The sequence below is a fragment of the Sminthopsis crassicaudata genome, chromosome 1 (genome assembly GCF_048593235.1).
Source record: "Sminthopsis crassicaudata isolate SCR6 chromosome 1, ASM4859323v1, whole genome shotgun sequence".
In the NCBI taxonomy this organism is placed as follows: domain Eukaryota; kingdom Metazoa; phylum Chordata; class Mammalia; order Dasyuromorphia; family Dasyuridae; genus Sminthopsis; species Sminthopsis crassicaudata.
The window spans coordinates 478,005,925-478,023,218 of record NC_133617.1 but is presented as its reverse complement, the minus strand read 5'-3'; the positions used below and the strand labels follow the sequence as shown (position 1 = coordinate 478,023,218).

At 37.2% G+C, this 17,294-nt stretch overlaps 2 protein-coding genes across 5 annotated transcripts in view; one reads left to right on the top strand and one right to left on the bottom strand.

Annotated features, from left to right (window-relative positions):
• Nucleotides 1-17,294, top strand: part of CHLSN (cholesin) — a 342,470-nt gene that overhangs the window by 158,648 nt on the left and 166,528 nt on the right. The gene's annotated exons all lie outside the window — the stretch shown is intronic.
• GPR146 (G protein-coupled receptor 146) overlaps nt 1-17,294 on the bottom strand; it is an 85,042-nt gene that overhangs the window by 11,745 nt on the left and 56,003 nt on the right. The window contains exon 1 of one of the 3 annotated variants that reach the window (XM_074281117.1): nt 16,680-16,837. The exons of the other annotated variants lie outside the window; for them this stretch is intronic. The gene's annotated coding sequence lies outside the window, so the exon portion shown is untranslated. Of the gene's footprint in view, nt 1-16,679; nt 16,838-17,294 lie in introns of those variants that run through there. 3 annotated transcript variants of the gene reach the window in all.

Here is a 17,294-nt window from a genome sequence, read left to right as displayed (position 1 = left end):
CAGAACTGTATTGATAAATAACTATATTAGTATTTATCTTTTAATAAATTTAAATTAAGCAACGGTGGCTTGAAAATAGTGTTGGACTTATAAATTCAGGAGCAAATTAAATCCAAATACTGTTTTTGGTACTTTCCAGTTGTTTGACCATAAGAAATTCATTTAACCTTTGAGCCTATGCATTATGTACATCATAGTATTGTCATGAAGATGTACTGAGATAATGTTTGTAAAAAGCACCGCAAACTTCCAAACCATATATGACTGTTATTTATATGTACAAATATTTTGCAACTTTTGGAAGCTGAAGATGTCTTGATTTTCCTTGTTTATCAATATCTGGAATGCTGCCAGGCATGTAAAAAATAAATCTCTTAATACATTATATAATGTTGTGTACCACAGATATCTGCATTAGTTTCTTTTTTCTACTACTAAACTGACACTTCTGTGAGGCAGTGACCTTACCATATTCCAACTTTTTGTATTCCCTAGCACCTCGCATAGTGTGTATTGTATTATTTTCATTTGGAATACTTCTAGGAATTTCAGGAACGTTGCAAGTTATTTGTGATTAACAAAATGAACCTTAATCTGTGGCCCTTTCCTGAAGCTTCAACCCATGATCTCGCCAGTCAATTCTGAGGTTTGGAAGAAAAGCTGTACTCACCATCATATACCCTTTATGTCTTCATTGTGTATACAAAGGGAGGAGAGAGAAAAGGAGAGAAAGCCTTGAATCACTGGCATTATTCTGTAGAGTAACCAAGTGATCATTAAGAAGAAATATGTCCCTGTGTCAGAGGATATAATGTGTAAATAAAGGAGAAAGGAAAGAATAAGAGTAGAAGAAAATTGACAGTGGCCAGAACACATGAGAGAAGTTCACTTCCATGCTCTGCCCTTTTCAAAGCTTCCATGTTTGTTTCAGAGGAATCCACAGGTTAGGAGAAAGTCAAGGAGCAAGGGTCTTGAAATGTCAAAAAAAAAAAAAAAAAAGTTTTCTTTTGATTTCTAGCATAGTTTCCTCAAGAAGCACTGTTGCAGTAATGTCAGTTTAATAAAATCACCCTCTATGAAGAAAGCACACCCAGGAGAATGATTAACAATAATATCGTTAATGAAGACAGTAGTAAAAGACAACATTTAGATCACAAGCAATGACCAATGATAGTTTCAAATAACTTGATGGTAGAACACATTTCTTTTTTGTGAACAGGTAGTAGTAGACTATGGGTACAGATTATGTACTACATGTGTATACACAGAAAAATATATATTACATACACGGCATATTATGTGTAAAATATATAATATCACACATAAGTTAGAGAATACATACATATTTACCTGCATGTATATTTGTGTGTGTTACATGTGTGCATTTATGTAGACATATAAGCATGGTCATAGTAGTAAACAATGCTTGGCTCTTATGGGAGGGGGTTGGAAAAGTAAGGAAAGGTATTAATGGGAAGTGATTATAGTGTCAAAACAAAATGTATCAATTAAACTTTCTTTTTGAGGGGAAGTACATTTATACAAGCATTTTAATTTATTTTTAAAATAAAATTTTAAATAAACATTTAAGAAAAAGATGCTTGAGATTTCCAAACAAATTAATATTCCATAATACCTAGGTGAATGCAACATCAATTAATAATGTTGTCAAAACTGAAGAAAAAAAAAAAAGACAATCGCATTCCAATAAAGCATTAATATATCTACCAAAAGAACATGGTCATCTCACTTAAGCTTAAGCTCAAGGAACTGCACTGGGATTGGATATGAGTCTGTGTGAGGTGGGACACTGAATGAAAGGCTCTCTCCAGGCTAGTTGGGTTCAGTATAGTGAGATGGCACATGAAATTAGAGTAATGTCAGAGTACAAACATAACTTCTTAGGAAATGTTTTCTCCCATCTTAAACACAAGGGTGATTAGAGAATTAGATTTCTTACTGTGGGTAGATTAGTCACTTCCATTATAATGCAGGAATTCTATAGATCAAAACTAGGATATTACTGGCTTTAGTAATGGAAAAAATCCTGCCTTTTTCAAGAGGTTAGATCTAATCTCTAGAATGGGTTCCCCAAACCTGTTATTTTGACATCAATGATAGGGCCAACATCTGGTTTGACCAGGCAAGATGCCTGAACTTGAACCAGTGAAACAGGAGCCATCTGCTCTCTTGATTTGATGGAAGATTAGCACAGGTGACCTGGCAACCCACTGATAATATGTTCTTATGAAATAATCACCTAATCTTAGTGGGTTAACACCAAACAAATGGAGAACAGAATGAGATATCTAAGAATAAGCATTTGCATTCCAAAAGTTCCCATTCCTATGCACTTTGATTTCCTTCTTTGTCTTGCACACTTTCTGTAAGGTACAAAAAAGGAACCTGGAGATAGATAAATTACTTGTGTAGGTAGAATCTCCTATTCAGTTCTATCCAACAGATGTTTATCACATTTCTGCTATATGGAAGAATCTGCTGGGGATTAGGGCTATGAAGACACAACCTCCAGAAGCTTCCATTTTGTAGAGAATGCATCACATACACAGATAAGAAAGCACTAACCCTTGGGTGGACCAGGGAAGACTTTGAGGAAGAGACACCTGAGCTGAGCTATGAACAGGCTTGCTGTTCTCTCTCAAGGCTGTGGCCCATTTCACAGTGACATTAGCTGGAGAGAAAAGAGAGGCCTTCACTGAGGAAGAAGCTGAAACCCTTTGCTTCCCACTCCCTTGGCTACATGAAAATACATAGCTGAAAGTACCCAGCACAGAATGAAACTTATCAGGACCAAAAAAACCCTAGGCTTTCCTAACATAAAAATGATCACTGACATTTTTATAATGCTTCCAGGTCTGGGAAGTGCTTTACCTATACTGAATCTCTTGATCATGATATAATACCATACATTGGTATTATCCCCTTTTTTACAGATAAGCAATCTGAAACTGAGAAGTTAGTTAGACATTAGTAAGTGTCTAAGTCAGGATTTAAATTCAAGTCTTCCTGACCTCAAAGCCAGTCCTCTAGCTACCATATCACACTGCTGCTCTAGCATGCAGGCTTTATCACAATAGGAGACATTCCCAGCAGGGGAAAAGTCTGCTGTCTGGCAGCTAGATGCACAGATCAGGAGCACCATTATTTAAATGTGCCCTTACTCATCCTGTTCCTTCATCCTCCTCATTTTAAATTTGTGTCAGACTTTTTTCTCTAGCATTAACTTTATGGACTGAAAAGGACTATAGGAGGCCCAAGTATTCATGGGAGTGAATGAGACTGATTGGATGAAGCTTTCTAAGTATTGAGACTAAATCACATAATCCCTATTTTCAGTCTTGAACCCTGGGGTTGCAGGGAGTCATGCAGTCTCTAATTGCCAGACCCTCAAGAAGTGCCGAGAATCACAGGAAGTACCATGACCCACAGGAAGTGATATGACCCATAGGAAGCAGATAACATTGGTCAAGGATGGTTACGTCCTTTTTGTCTATCCAATGAAAAGGCTTGGGTCTTTTCCTATTTAATCGGCGTTCTTCTTCCCGCCAGCCAGATTCAGGAGCACATGGCTCCCAGATGTGTGTCTGGGCCTCTCCCTGCAGGGATTAAATAAATGTTTTCTCTTTGTACCTGAAGATGTCTCTCATTAGTTAATTTGGGAAAGGGGGTCTAGCACCCATCCCACACAAGAGGAATAGAAGAGCAGCCCACTGTCAAATTTGAAAAAAATTGTTCACATACCATTATTCAGGTATCTAGAAGAACATCAATCAGATGCTTGTAGGCATATATGTATTCATGTCCAAACTCTTGTTTCCCTGCAACCCTAGCCTGAGCTAATAATGTAGAATCAGTCAGTCTCACTAGGTTGTTTCTCTATTTAAGGACAGTGGATGATTTCTTTTTTGATTTGTGGACTGCATTTAACATGGAGCCACATATCTAGTATGTTAACACACATAAAATGTTCCTTTGATTCTAATTTGAAAGTTACTCATGTTACCCCAGAAATGCAGCATCAGGTACAACATAATGACATCAGTTATCTCACACACACACACACACACACACACACACCTCATCCCCGAATCCTTTAAATCTTACTATGTCCCTGCTTTAGAAAATATGGTAGGAAATGACTATTTGGCAGCGCCTCGTGATCTTTAAAAAGAATTGAGTGATTTGAGTTTGAACCCAGTTCTGGAAATTACTGAATGTGTAATGAATTGAACAAGTAATTTAGCATCTCTGGACCCAATTTCCTCATCTGTGAAATAAGAGGGTTGGGAGAGATGTCCTCCAAGGTCCTTTATAGCTGTAAGTCTATGATCCAATATAAGAAAGGTTCTCCAGGATGACTAATATTTGAAGGTGCTAATTAGGATACAGAGGATGAAGATGAAACCAGAAATCCAGACATGGAGATCTGGCATGAGATGGTGGTGGTGGTGGTGGTGGGGTTAGTAATTGCAATAATCATATTTACCAAGTCCCTAATGATATTTCAGAAGCTGTGTAGGTTACAGAACTAGATGTAATATTTGTCTCTTGGAGCCTGAGGCATTGGAAAAATTTTTAGGAGAAAGTTCTTGTAGTCATCTGGGACTATTATGGGAGAATATACAAAAAAAGATGAAGGACATAGGAAATAAAGAGGAGAGAACTTATTAAAGATATAGGAGGAATAGATGAGAAATCAGTGTGAGAGATTATTTTGGTAAAGAAGTTGCTCTTTTTTAAAAAATTGATAAAATACTGCTCCCAAATCAAGGATAGAGAGTCTGCGTGACATTAGACAAGTCACATAATCTCTCTTCCTTGGTTTCATCACCTGTAAAATGGGGATAATGATAGCATCTTCTTCATAAGGTTGTTGCATGGATCAAATTAGAGTATATACATATGTTCCCTTCTTTTCTCTCACTATATCCACACACACATAATATCTAAATCTCTTTACAAGCTTTAAAGTAGTGTATAAATATTGGCTGTTATTAATGCTATTATAATTCTAACAACAAAAGTAATGACAAGGGAGGCCAGATAACCTAGTGGTAAAAACACCAGAAAAACATCTGGACCTATTTCTAGCATTTGCTATCTTTGTGACCCAGGCTATCACCTCCTTTTTCCAGGCCTGTTTCTTCCTCTGAAAAAATGAGAGAATTTTCCCTGTATTACAAGAGTCAACCCGCCAGTCTCAAAGCCAGGAAGCTTTGGGTTCAAGGCCTGCATCTTATACATATAAAACATATCACTTAGTAAGAGCCCTTTCCTTCTCAGTGCTCTAGAACCTAGATCCTAGGGTAAAGGTAACTCTCCAAGACTATATATAAGGAACAGATTTATACCACCAAAGGGAATTTCCTCACCTGAGAGTTAGATATACTATTAAAACCACAGGTCCAGTCTGTTGTGTGTATGTGTGTGTGTATGTGTGTAACTTTTCTGTCTCTAATCCTATGATTTTTTTTTTTTTTTTTGGGGGGGGGGCTGGACCTATGAAGTTGCTTTAAGGAAATTTCTCAATAAATTTCTAAATATGTTTTGTTATCTTTTTAAAGTTAATTTTAAAAATGCACTCAAATCGAATTTGAGATAGGTAAACAGAAAAACTATATAAACACATTATACTGGTATACACAGTGCAAACACATTATCTGTTTATCTATCTATCTATCTGTCTATCTATATCTAGCCATGTATCTATCCTAGGTATATACTGAACTCTCTCCACCTTGGCTTTCAATAGACAACTTTCCTCCCTATGCCCTGCTATTTAAGCAGCTGCAAATGGTCTATTGGTCACTCCCTTTAGCAGCTGCTTAAGCAGCAGGCTAGAGAAAAGCTTTGACTATTAAGAGCAGCCTGGGAATAAGGGTTAACCTATGTGAAGGTATGGGTTAGAATCTGAATTTTTAATAGGAACCAGTTCAATCTGTACAGCTGATGCTCTGTGTGTGTGTATTTGTGTGAGAGAGAGAGACAAGAGAGAGAGAGAGAGAGAGAGAGAGAGAGAGAGAGAGAGAGAGAGAGAGAGAGAGAGAGAGAGAGAGAGAGAGAGAGAGAGAAGTTTGGAGGGACAAAAGGGAAGTTGTGATCATGTAGGCAAGAAGAGGGTCCAGAGATCCCAGAAAGTTGTTCAATAATTTCAATTATGACCGATTCTTTATGACCCCATATGGGTCTTTGTTGGCAAAGATATTGGAATAGTTTGCCATTTCCTCTCCAGCTCATTTTAAAGATGAGGAAACTAAAGCAGATGGTAAAGTTACTCAGATCTGAACTCAGGAAGATAAATCTTCCTGACTCTAGCCCAGCTTTCTATCCACTATCCATCTAAGATGTGCCCAATAATTTTAGTACTTCGAGTTACTTGAAAGATGAATATGAAGCATCTTAGAACAACGCCAAGAGTCATAGAATAGTGAGACCTATCAAGGACCAATGCATGACTGCCATATTTGTGGTACCTTCAGAACCAGCCAGTGTGGAACACTGCCATCTGGGCTTTGCCACTGACTTGTAGGATGACCTTAGGCAAATCACTCAACCTCTTTCTGCCTCCCTGTAAAATAAGTATAATAATAAGCCAGCTGCCTCCACAAGGGTGGGGTGATACCTAATTAATGTTTGGTGGGTACTTTTAGCTCCTTGGATGAGAGGTTACAAGGAAGTATAAGGTGTTATTATTTTTAATTTGTTTACCTCATTGAATACTCATTGTAAAGTCTTATGGTTTACATGACCATTTGTGGAACCCAGTTCCCTTTCTAAAGAGAAGTCACTGGTTTTTCAATCAGCTTCTTCTATGAAGCTTTTGATATTTTGTTACCGAATCCAAAGTCCCAAGTATAATCTCACCATCTGTAGGAAGCCTTTGTTTCAGGACTTTCCCTCTTTTAATTATTCCCTATACATCACTTTTTTGCATATTATCTCCCCCATTAGACTGTAAGCTCTTTAAGAGCAATGTCTGCTCTTTTTGCCTCTTTCTGCATCCTCTATACCAGAGTACCTGGCACATGGTAGGCACTTAATAAATGCTAATTGAATTGAATTAATTCTTGAGCCAAGAACAGAGATGAGGCTGGACCTATGATTTCATTGGCATATGGGAACTCCCTTTAATTATGGAGGTCAGCATTCAAATCCAAAAAGTTTTAGTTACTTCAAGTGACTTTTACCCAAGGTCAATGTGTCAGAAGCAGCACTTGAATCCAGGCGAGTTTATTTATTTGAATTGTTTTTGCTTTATCTACATTATGAACTAGTAATCAAGAATTCCCTACAATTGCGCTGATTTGGCAATGGCAGTGAATAAGGATGTCCTCACTAGACCAGAAACAGCTCTTTCAGAATGAACGAGTGAGTATTCTTTTGTAGCTTAGAAAAAGTGAGAGAAGAGCCAGTTTTACATAAAATGAGTTGCCCTGCTCCTTTCTGAATAATGTTTTAGTTTCCCCTTCCCTCTTTTGCTTCCTTCATGATCATTTGTTCTGTGTTCTAGGGATATAAAACATTAAGGTCCCATTTCTCAGGATTATGGACTAATGTTAATTCCTTCAAAGGTGATCTCAGAGTACTTAGGTCATAATTTGGTTTGTGGAACCCCAATTTTCACACAATGAAATAGTACCAGTCTTCATCCTTAAGAAACAATAATTCTTAAGGAAAAAAAAATTTACTTCTGGTATTGACCACTGCTTAGATTTTTAGGGCAGAAGTCCCTCTGAACTTTGGCATCAACCTTAAAAGGCGACAATCCCTGCCAACAGAAATAGTGGTTTTCCTGGAAGCCACCATCTAGCCCTTTGCAATTTCCTATCAATAAAGTAAGTGAGGGCTGACCCAGTGACTCAGCAGCTATACATTTCACTGTCTGTAGCAGAATCTCCCATGGTGAAATAGGCTCAGAATTAGAGAGCTGGATGGTAACTACGCTCTAGGAATGATCAACAGCAGAATAAAGGTTTCCAGGCAAACCAGCAACACAAACAGAACCATGTCTTTGCTCACTGATCTGAGGGAGCCCCACAATGGTGTGGTTGGGTCAGAGAGTGTGAAAGCAGACTTTTAACACTTGGTGGCAGGTGAAAAGATGATGTTTTTAATGAAGTCACCCTTTTCCTGATGATGCTCAGGAAGGTCCTGTGGCAAAAATGAGAGTTTCTACTGCCTACTCAATTTAGTGGGATAATGGCTGTCACTGTCCCAGGCAGTTTTTTCCATGCTGAAAGGCAGTAAAAAAGCCTGTTTTTAAGAATTGTCTTGATAATAGTTGGAAAACAAGAATATGATCTATCTGCTTAAAGACTTTCTGGGTTATAACAAAAGCCGTGTGTGTACTGTGTAATATAACACAGGATACAAAAAGGATGTTGGCTTGATCTTTGCTCTACCTCTTATTTTTATATCTCAAGGCATTTTTGAGCAAAGCTTTACTTTCATGGTGTTGTTTGTGGTTGAAAGTACATGCCATGTGGTTTTTCTGTCGAATTTAGTCCCAAATAGAGTTTACAAAGAGCCCCTTTAGCTATCAAATCAGATATTTTTAAAGTCTAGATATGAATCCCTATACCTTATTTTAAAATCTTTTTTTTTTTAACTTTTGATTATCATATGATAGAAGGAGGTTTAGTCCACTTAACTTTTATGATCATCTGAAACAAATGAGAAAACTCATGAAGGAGAGAAGTAGGTTGATGAAGCAGCATGAGCCCAAGTATAAAGTATAAACATTCAGTTTAATTTGAGGGGGGTGAGGGTGGGCAAGAGAAGAAAGAGCAGTGAAATAACCAGGAGAGAGTGAATGTTAACAGTAATATGTACCAAAGTTTATATTCTATTAGTAACATTATGCCCCTCTTGTGATACTTAAAGAGTTTTCAATAGCTTTCCTATTCTTTAGAATATTTGTGTTATAGGCTAATGTTTCAGTAGAGAAAGTGAAGGTTTATATATATATATATTTTCTAGTTTAAAGTTAGAAGATATGTGTTTGTTTCTTGTATTCATTGCTTTTGAAGGAAACTGAAATTGTGAGAAGAAAAGAACACTCTAGTGTCTCGAAATCTTATTTGTCATGTGAGTCTTGAAAATGAACCTCAAAAATATAAGTGACATTTGGGAACCGCATATAATATCTGAAATTTAGCTCCAGATTAATAGAATTCTCTCCCCATGATGATGTACATTATTTACCTATAAAGTCTCCAACTTGTAGAACTAAGCAGTCTTAACCTGTATGCATTAGTTCAGATATTCTATTTTATTACTTTGAGTAAGAATAGAACCATTGATTTAGATCTTTTATTTCCTAAGGTATAGCAGGGTTTGATAAAATATGTTCTGGTAAATCAAATTCAGGAAAAATCAGATCTAATAAAAGAACTTCCCTGAGAATAATGACTACAGACAACCAAATAAACTATGATAAAATCCAAGGATCATAAAAGGAATATATAATAGAAATGGCTTGAAATCCACCAATACAAGGAATTCTTTCTGAAGAGTAGCTTCTTCGTAAATGGGCTAAACAGTGGTTAGGATCCTGGATTTAGGTCTCAATCTGCAGTTGTTAATTCAGCCAATTTTTATTAGGCAGTACCCTTGGGGGAAGCATTATTATCTTGTGAGAATTTAGGAATGTCATATGACAAGGTCCTTATCCTGAAGGAGCTTAAATTCTAAGGTGGGGAGGGGAAAGTCACTCAAAACATTGTATAAAATGCTATATAAATAAGAGCTTTTATTACACACATCAGTATTGTACTAGGTAGAATAGAATATGAAGATTGAAGGAGAGATCCATTAAAAATAGTATAGGAAAATTTGAGAATGGAGAGATCAGCTTGGGGAATAAGGGAAGCTTTTGTGTAGGGAGTATCTTAGGTATGACTTTGAAGGAAGAGAAGGATTTCAGTTGTCAGAAATGAGGAAGGAGAACTTTTCAGGCATAGGACATTGACCTAGTTAGATGTGCAAAAATTCAAAAACAAGTTCTGCTTAGCAACAATATAATATGCTTGATAGGAAGTAAATATTTCTGAAATAAATCTGAAAAGGTAAATTGATGATAGATTACGGATAGCCTTAAATGCCAAGCTAAAAGGTTTTATTTTGTTCTCTACAAACAATGTGGAATCCTTGAAGGCTGTTGAATAAAGCATTGATATAGTTGGATCTCTGCATTAGAAAAAATTACGTTGATAGCTACTTGAAGGATGAATTGGAGAGGGAAAAGACTGAAGACAGGGAGACCAATTAGAAATCTTACTATAATAGTGCAGATGAGAAGTAGTAATGATGAGATTTAGAATTGGGGTAACAAAATGAAATTAGGGTTAATTGAGGTCCAGAGGCAGGTTCAGGATACAAGGAGTCAAATAGAGCTCTCCTGCAACTCCTTTGGATTCGGCACAAGGATACGGAATTAAATGAGGTTTAGTGGGGGCGCAGAATCCCCAGTAAAGGAATTTACAGACCCGAAAACCTAGAATGATAAAGGAGGTTTATTATGGGGTTTGGAAGTAAAGTTAAAGTCTAGTTAGTAAAAGGTGAAAGTAGAGATAAAAGGGCACCAGAAACAGGATTCCAGTGGACAGAGATCCTTGGCATGCCAGGTGTAAGGCTGCCATGTTAGGAACCTCTGCAAAGAGAGAACTCCAGCTTGGCTCTTTTATAGCTAAAGGGGCCTGTGGGTGATGTCCCAAGTTAGCTCAGATCTGGGTGGAGGTTGTGAGAGCCTGGATCTCCTATTGGAATTCAAAAGGGTGCTTTTGATAGAATTTGTGAATCAAAGGTCCTAGCTTCTTGAATTGATAATGCATCTTCTAGGAAGGGCTGGGAATCAGAAAGGAATAAATCAATCTGAAAGGATTAGTTTCTTAAAAGGAGCACAACCCACATCAGTAAGGGCCAGAGTTGAGTGGTGAGAGACTAGACAGATATGACAGAATTCATAGGAAATAAGATATCTAACATTTGTAGAGTTTGCCAGACACTATGCTAAACATTTTATAAATATTATCTCATTTAATCCTCACAATTCTAGTAGATAGGTGCTATTATCATCCTCACTTTACAGTTGATAATGAGACAAACATAGCTTAAGTTGTTATTGATCCTTTATTTCTGAAGAAGGCCAATGACATCATGGGTGATATCTTGACTAGCACATGTGTTGAATTTAAGCAAGGCAGAATTGCACAAAATTTGCAGCCCCACTCTCTCTTCCTGAGTCATCAAAATCCAGTGGCAGTACAAAAGTCAAGGCAAACACTGATGGCTTGGGATACAGTGGATGACTTTGGCATCTTGGATGCTCCAAGTACTCCATAGGCTATTGGAACACATTCTCATCTATTTATTCAACCAGAGAAAGTCTTCACAAATGCTTGGGATTGGCATTCCTCTAATTCACCAACTGGTTTGAGGTCTATTAGATACTTTCAACCTGAGTTAGCCCATCTGCTGAGATGGTTTACTGGGATGTGGCTACTGAACATGCTACAGGCTAAAGCCACAGATAAGATTTGGGTGAAGGTGCACACTAAAAGTAGATAAAAATCCTTCAAAAGGGCTCAGCAAGCCCTCACACCTGAGGTAGTAGCCCTCCCGAACACCCAAAACCCCATACACCATCTAAGTAACTTGTCCAGAATCACACAGCTAATAAGCATCTGAGGCCCAATTTGAACTCAGATTTTCTTGACTCCAGGTCTAGTACTTTATTTGCTATATTTCCTTCCTTTCTACAATTTTTTTTTTTTTTTTTGATGCGAGAAATGAGGGAGATGGAAAAGTCAAAGATAGCTAATGTTTTAAGCATTAAGGTCCAAATGATGAGATCCACAAGGGAGAACTTTTTTAGAAAACACACAGTAGGGTGGAGGACAAAGATCTGAATGTGTCCTCACATAACCACATAGAAATTGGAGGAGGAATTTTAAATCATGAAGGAAAAAGGAACAGGAAAGCTCTTTGGAAGGAGAAAATACTAGAGGGTGTGGTGTGGCTGTTAGTATCAGGTGTTTCAGATGTCTTGAGAAAAGTTGTAGAGGTTTGACTAAAATGAAAAAGGTTTTGGTAACCTTTTAAGAGCAATTTCATAAGCTGGTAAAGGGGGAACTGGATTGGAGGGGTTGAATAGTGAATGGATATTGAGGATGTTGAGATAGATAAGAAAAAGAGAAGGACAAATAGTTTGAGCAAATAGCAAGGCAGAATAGAGAGTTTTTTGTTTTTAAGGCTGCTGAGACCTAAGCTTGGTTTGTAAATAGAGTCTAGAGCAAAGAGAGGGAGAGATTGAAGAGTGGATGAAGAAAATGATGGATGGAAATCATGGAGTGAATGGGATCCAAAGCATACTTGAAAGGTTTAGCTTTGGCAAGGAAGAGAACTCATCACCTCATTCTCTGAATGATCATAGGAGTATAGATACAGGGTTAAAAAGGACCTTAAAAGACATCTAGATCAATTTTTGTTTTACAGATGAGAAACTGAATTCAAAGAAATTCATTTATTTGCCCAGCATTGCACAAGTGATAAGTGAAAGAAACAAGATGTGAACCCAGGTCCACTGAGTTCTTGAAGATCCATAATACATTTTATTGCAATTGTCCTCAATTACGGAGAAGGATAAATGAAGGAGCTAATGGGGATGGCTTCAGTCTTCTCAATAAAATGAAAGGAAAAGTCATTTGTTAGAGGAGGGTGGGAATAAACTTGGCATCCTAAGAAGATTCAGGAATCTCAGTCTTAGGAGGCATGATAGAGAATCAATCAGAGATTTGTGTGCTTCCTTGCCACAAAGATAATTCAGTCAATTTAGCTAAAACCTTATGATTTTATCTTTATCAGTAGACTAAATGGAAAAAGATCCTATACCAAAGAGAACTCTCTGGATATTTATAGAACACATAAATTATTATGAAGCATGTTTCATGTATACACACATAATATGTAAAAACGACCTTTTATTTAACACTTTAAGGTTCTTGAAGCCTTTATATTAGTTTAGGGCCTAACACCCTGCAAGTGCTTAATAAATAATTGCTGATTGACTCACTCAGTCACCAAACACTATGTGCCTGGTACTGTGTTAGTTAAGAAAAGGAACTATTATAAATAAAATACTTTGCAAATTAAGTTTTTCAGATCTTTTTATGGGATTAATATGCTTTAATACTTTAGTCCAAAATAATTCCAAACAAGTGTCTTGAAATGAGCAAGAATAATTTTAAAAGTTGCCATTACATGTTTGTTTACTTTTGTAATAATAGGTGGAGGCTTTAGCCTCAATTAACACACTTCACTAAGACAGATTCTTTGGAAAGGCTGATAAGTTGTTGCTTTCATACATCTTCTTAATATAGAGTGCTAACTTGTGCTGATTTACATCTTGTATACAGTGCCTTCAGTGTAATGATATATGACTCATTAAGTATCTAAATTGTTTTGGTTTAATGGCATTCTGCTTTTTTCCATTTCCAAACTCTGAAATGATACGACTGAAACTCACCTGGGAAATGGGCTCATAATTGAGAGCTGGAAAAGGCCTTTGAGTTTAACATATCCAGTCTCCCTGTTTTACAGATAAGGAAACTGAGGCTCAGACAGAGAAAGCTATTGCTCAGTCATACTAGTTATATCAGAGTCACAGTCTAACAAGTTTTAGTTTCATGTTGTTTCTATTGAACCACACTACCCTGGTGTGGTTCCATGGAAACAAATTTAAAAATAACCCTTGAGTAACCAAAGTTTGTGGAGTTCCCTTGCCAATCAGACCACTTTAGACCAGTTGACCAAAGGACACGCCTTTGGAGCTAAGAACAGTGTTTACTAAATACCGATTTCTCCCTTGGTTCTTAGTTCTTTGGTTTCTAAGACCTCTTGAGAGTTTGCAGTGTTAGTCCAGCTTAGACTGATTTCCTAGGAAAGTCACAGGGGTTCTGCTGAAAATGATAGAAGCTTCAGTCACAGCTGTTGTGACATCATGAGTCTGCCATCTCTGGCAGGGTATAGTGATGGTCTAATCTCAAAGATATAAGGTAATACTGAATTGGTGATTCTTGGGAAAGGAGACCTAGCAAGATTATTTTTACTTTTCACATTTGGTCCAATAGAAACAGTTGTTTCTCCAGGTTTCACTAGGTTAATTTTAAAAATGGAAAACACTTGGACTCTCTCACTTTGGAATGTGTGGGTGGAAAGGGAGTAATGGGGTGCTCCTATACAAAATGAATGCACATGACACTTGATTTATTTCACTGTATTCCCTTCTCTGTTATTGAAGTTTTGTTTTTTGTTTTTTTGTTTTACTCCTCAACACAGACTAATTCAGTCTTTTGGTACTGAACTTTGCCTTCATCAGTCCCAGATTTTGGCAATTCAGATAAAAGAAACATGATTCCTCCTACTAGTTAAAATTCTACCTTTCCTCCTCCTGGACTGTCGTCTTGTTTGGCTTATTCCCGTAATGAAATCATATAACCTATGCTTGTGGTCATACTTTCACAAATGCAATCTAATGACTTTGTGGGGGGATCAAATAGGACAAGGAAATGGTCAGAGTGAAAACCCTGGCTTAAATATATCAATGAATTATGGGAGTCAGCAAACAGGGAAGAATCATATTAAACAGTGGCTAAAAAAAAAAAAAAGATATATATATATATATATATATATATCTTTTCTTTTTTTTTTTCCTGTTCTGATATGCAGAGTGGACCAGATTCTTTCAGTGGGTTAATTGCTCCCTTAAGGTAAGTCAGACATTTGGGGAAGCTACATTAACTCTCTTAGGCCGCAAGGGTACTGTTTAGTGGTCTGACAGTGTAATTAAATGACCATTTAGTCAATTACTGCTTGAGTATACCACATGGTACTCGTGCGGCCTGAGAGAGTAAATGCAGCTTCCAGAAGTACTTAGCTTTTCCCTTTGGGAATAGTTTTACACACATGGATATATACACAGTAAAAACTAGCACAGTTGTATCCCTCCTGTCAGTTATATAGACATATTGCTGCTAGCATGGTACATATATATATATAGCCTGTGTATATTGCAAGTATCTTGCACATGAATTATGAAATAGGTCTAATCAGTTTTTCCATCCTAGCTTAAAAACACATATGCCTACTGTCATAAATTTACCATCTTCTCTCATAGCTTCAGATGTGATTATGACCCACCACTCACTGCTAAATGACTTTTACATTCTTCCTAAGAACTTTATTCTACCATATCAAGAAACTTTTTGTGCTAAAAGACAAATGTAAAATTTTTGTTCCAAGAAAATGTCCATTTGGATATCTGAGATACTACTGTTTTTTTGGAGCTTAGAGCTATTACTAGGATGAGATGCCTGTTTTGTCCTGGTACCAGAAAGGGAATTTACTTCTCCCCTGCAAGAGGTCTGAAGACCACCATCCTTGTTCCTTAAAGGACTGCCAGATCATTCCCCTTTGGAAAAAGTGGGCCCTTGGAAGGGAAGAAAAAAAATGTTATGGGCTAGAGAAGAGGGAAATGATAGACTGTCCCTTTTCCAAGCACAGCTGTACCCACTGCAATCTGTCCATCTACCCTTATTCTCACCCCACTTCCCAAATTAATTTGTCCTAAGTTCAAGAATTTTTAGCTGTGTCTCCTGCCAAAATCAAGAATTATGCCAGTTCTAAAAAAGGTAGTCTCAGATCCATGGCTTACACATTTTGTAAAAGCTATTAAACCAGTCATTTCACTTCCTTGGTTTTTATTCCTTTTGATTTTTTTCCCCCACAAAAAGTACACTTACAGAGAATCCCACATAAAAGGTAGGAGAGCTTTTTGTCTCTGTCCAACTGTTAGGTAGATTTGACTTCTCATTTAAGATCAATTTTAGGATTTCTAAGTAGGCAGAAGTCCTCTTATAAGTGCATCTTCTATCAATGATGTGCTTCAGGTTCAGAATGAATTGCCCTGTTGCTAATTTAATTACCATAAACCTGGATTGGAATTAGTTAATCAAGGATGACTGATTTAACATTTTCTCCAATAGTAAAAAACACTAAATATCTGTTGCAGGTATGATATGATGGTGGTGTATTATAGACCACCATCTTTCTTTGAAATAAATTAGCTTGTCTTTTCAGAACAAATCCTTTCTTTTTGCTTCAGGAAACCAATAAATTCCACATCATCCTTCCAAAGATATCCCCTAAGATTCAGGGTTTAAAAAATTATAATAAAAGGATGGACACATCAACCATGAATTACGCACAAGACCCTTGACTTGTCAGAAAAAGCCTTTCATGATAACCATACTAATTCCTAAAGAAACAGTAGCAGTTAACATTTAACAACTGTGGCATGAAGAGGAAAGAAGGTTGATAACCTTTAGATCAAAGTTACATACAGTCTCCCATCAGCAAATTTAATGACAGTCCATTATAATGAGACAGTATATATGTATATACAACATGTACACATACATACACATGTGTACTTATATGTAGTGTACGTGTAAGGGAAGAGATCTGAAAGAACCGGTTACTTTCCCATTCAACCTACTGGATATGAGATATTTGCAACTGAATTTTACAGATCAAGAGTATAAGCTGCAATTCCAATGTGTGTTTTTGGGGGAAGAGGGGGGAAAGGAGGGAATACTCACCCAATAAATGCCACCCTGGGGTTTTATTTGATAGCAGGAGGACACATTTTGTCTTCCAGTCACCTCGACATTTAAGTCCAATCAGGCTGCAATGTCTTTGCTTCTCCACAGAGGTTATCACAGCTTACCAAAAAGTATGCCGAGCCTAGTGCCCAAAGGTTTGTGAGCCAGGCTGAACTCAGTCTGTGTACACACGTGACTCCCCCCTCCCCTCCCTTACACTCATACCCTTAATCCTCTAAGCCTTAGCTGTCCGCTTTCATTGGCTGAGTGTATTACAAAAACAAGCCCTCAAGTCGTGATATCTCTAAGTGATTAAGACAGGGAGAGTTTAAGGGGGCATTAATCTTGGGGCCTGATCATTGCCTTGAGGCTGCTTGCCGTTGTGGCCAGTTATGGACGTTTTTTGCTAGATCTGTATTTTTTTTTAAAGCACCCATTTGTTTCTCTGAGTTAAATGAATGGTATTATTGTTTTAAGAGGAGCTAAAAAAGCCTTTAAATGTTAAGACAAAATGTCTACACGTATGCAAACAGGATGGTAGCTAAAAATGAGGAAAATTGGTTTACCATGACCTTTATTATTTGGAGTGGTTTACCACACAGGCATCTGAAA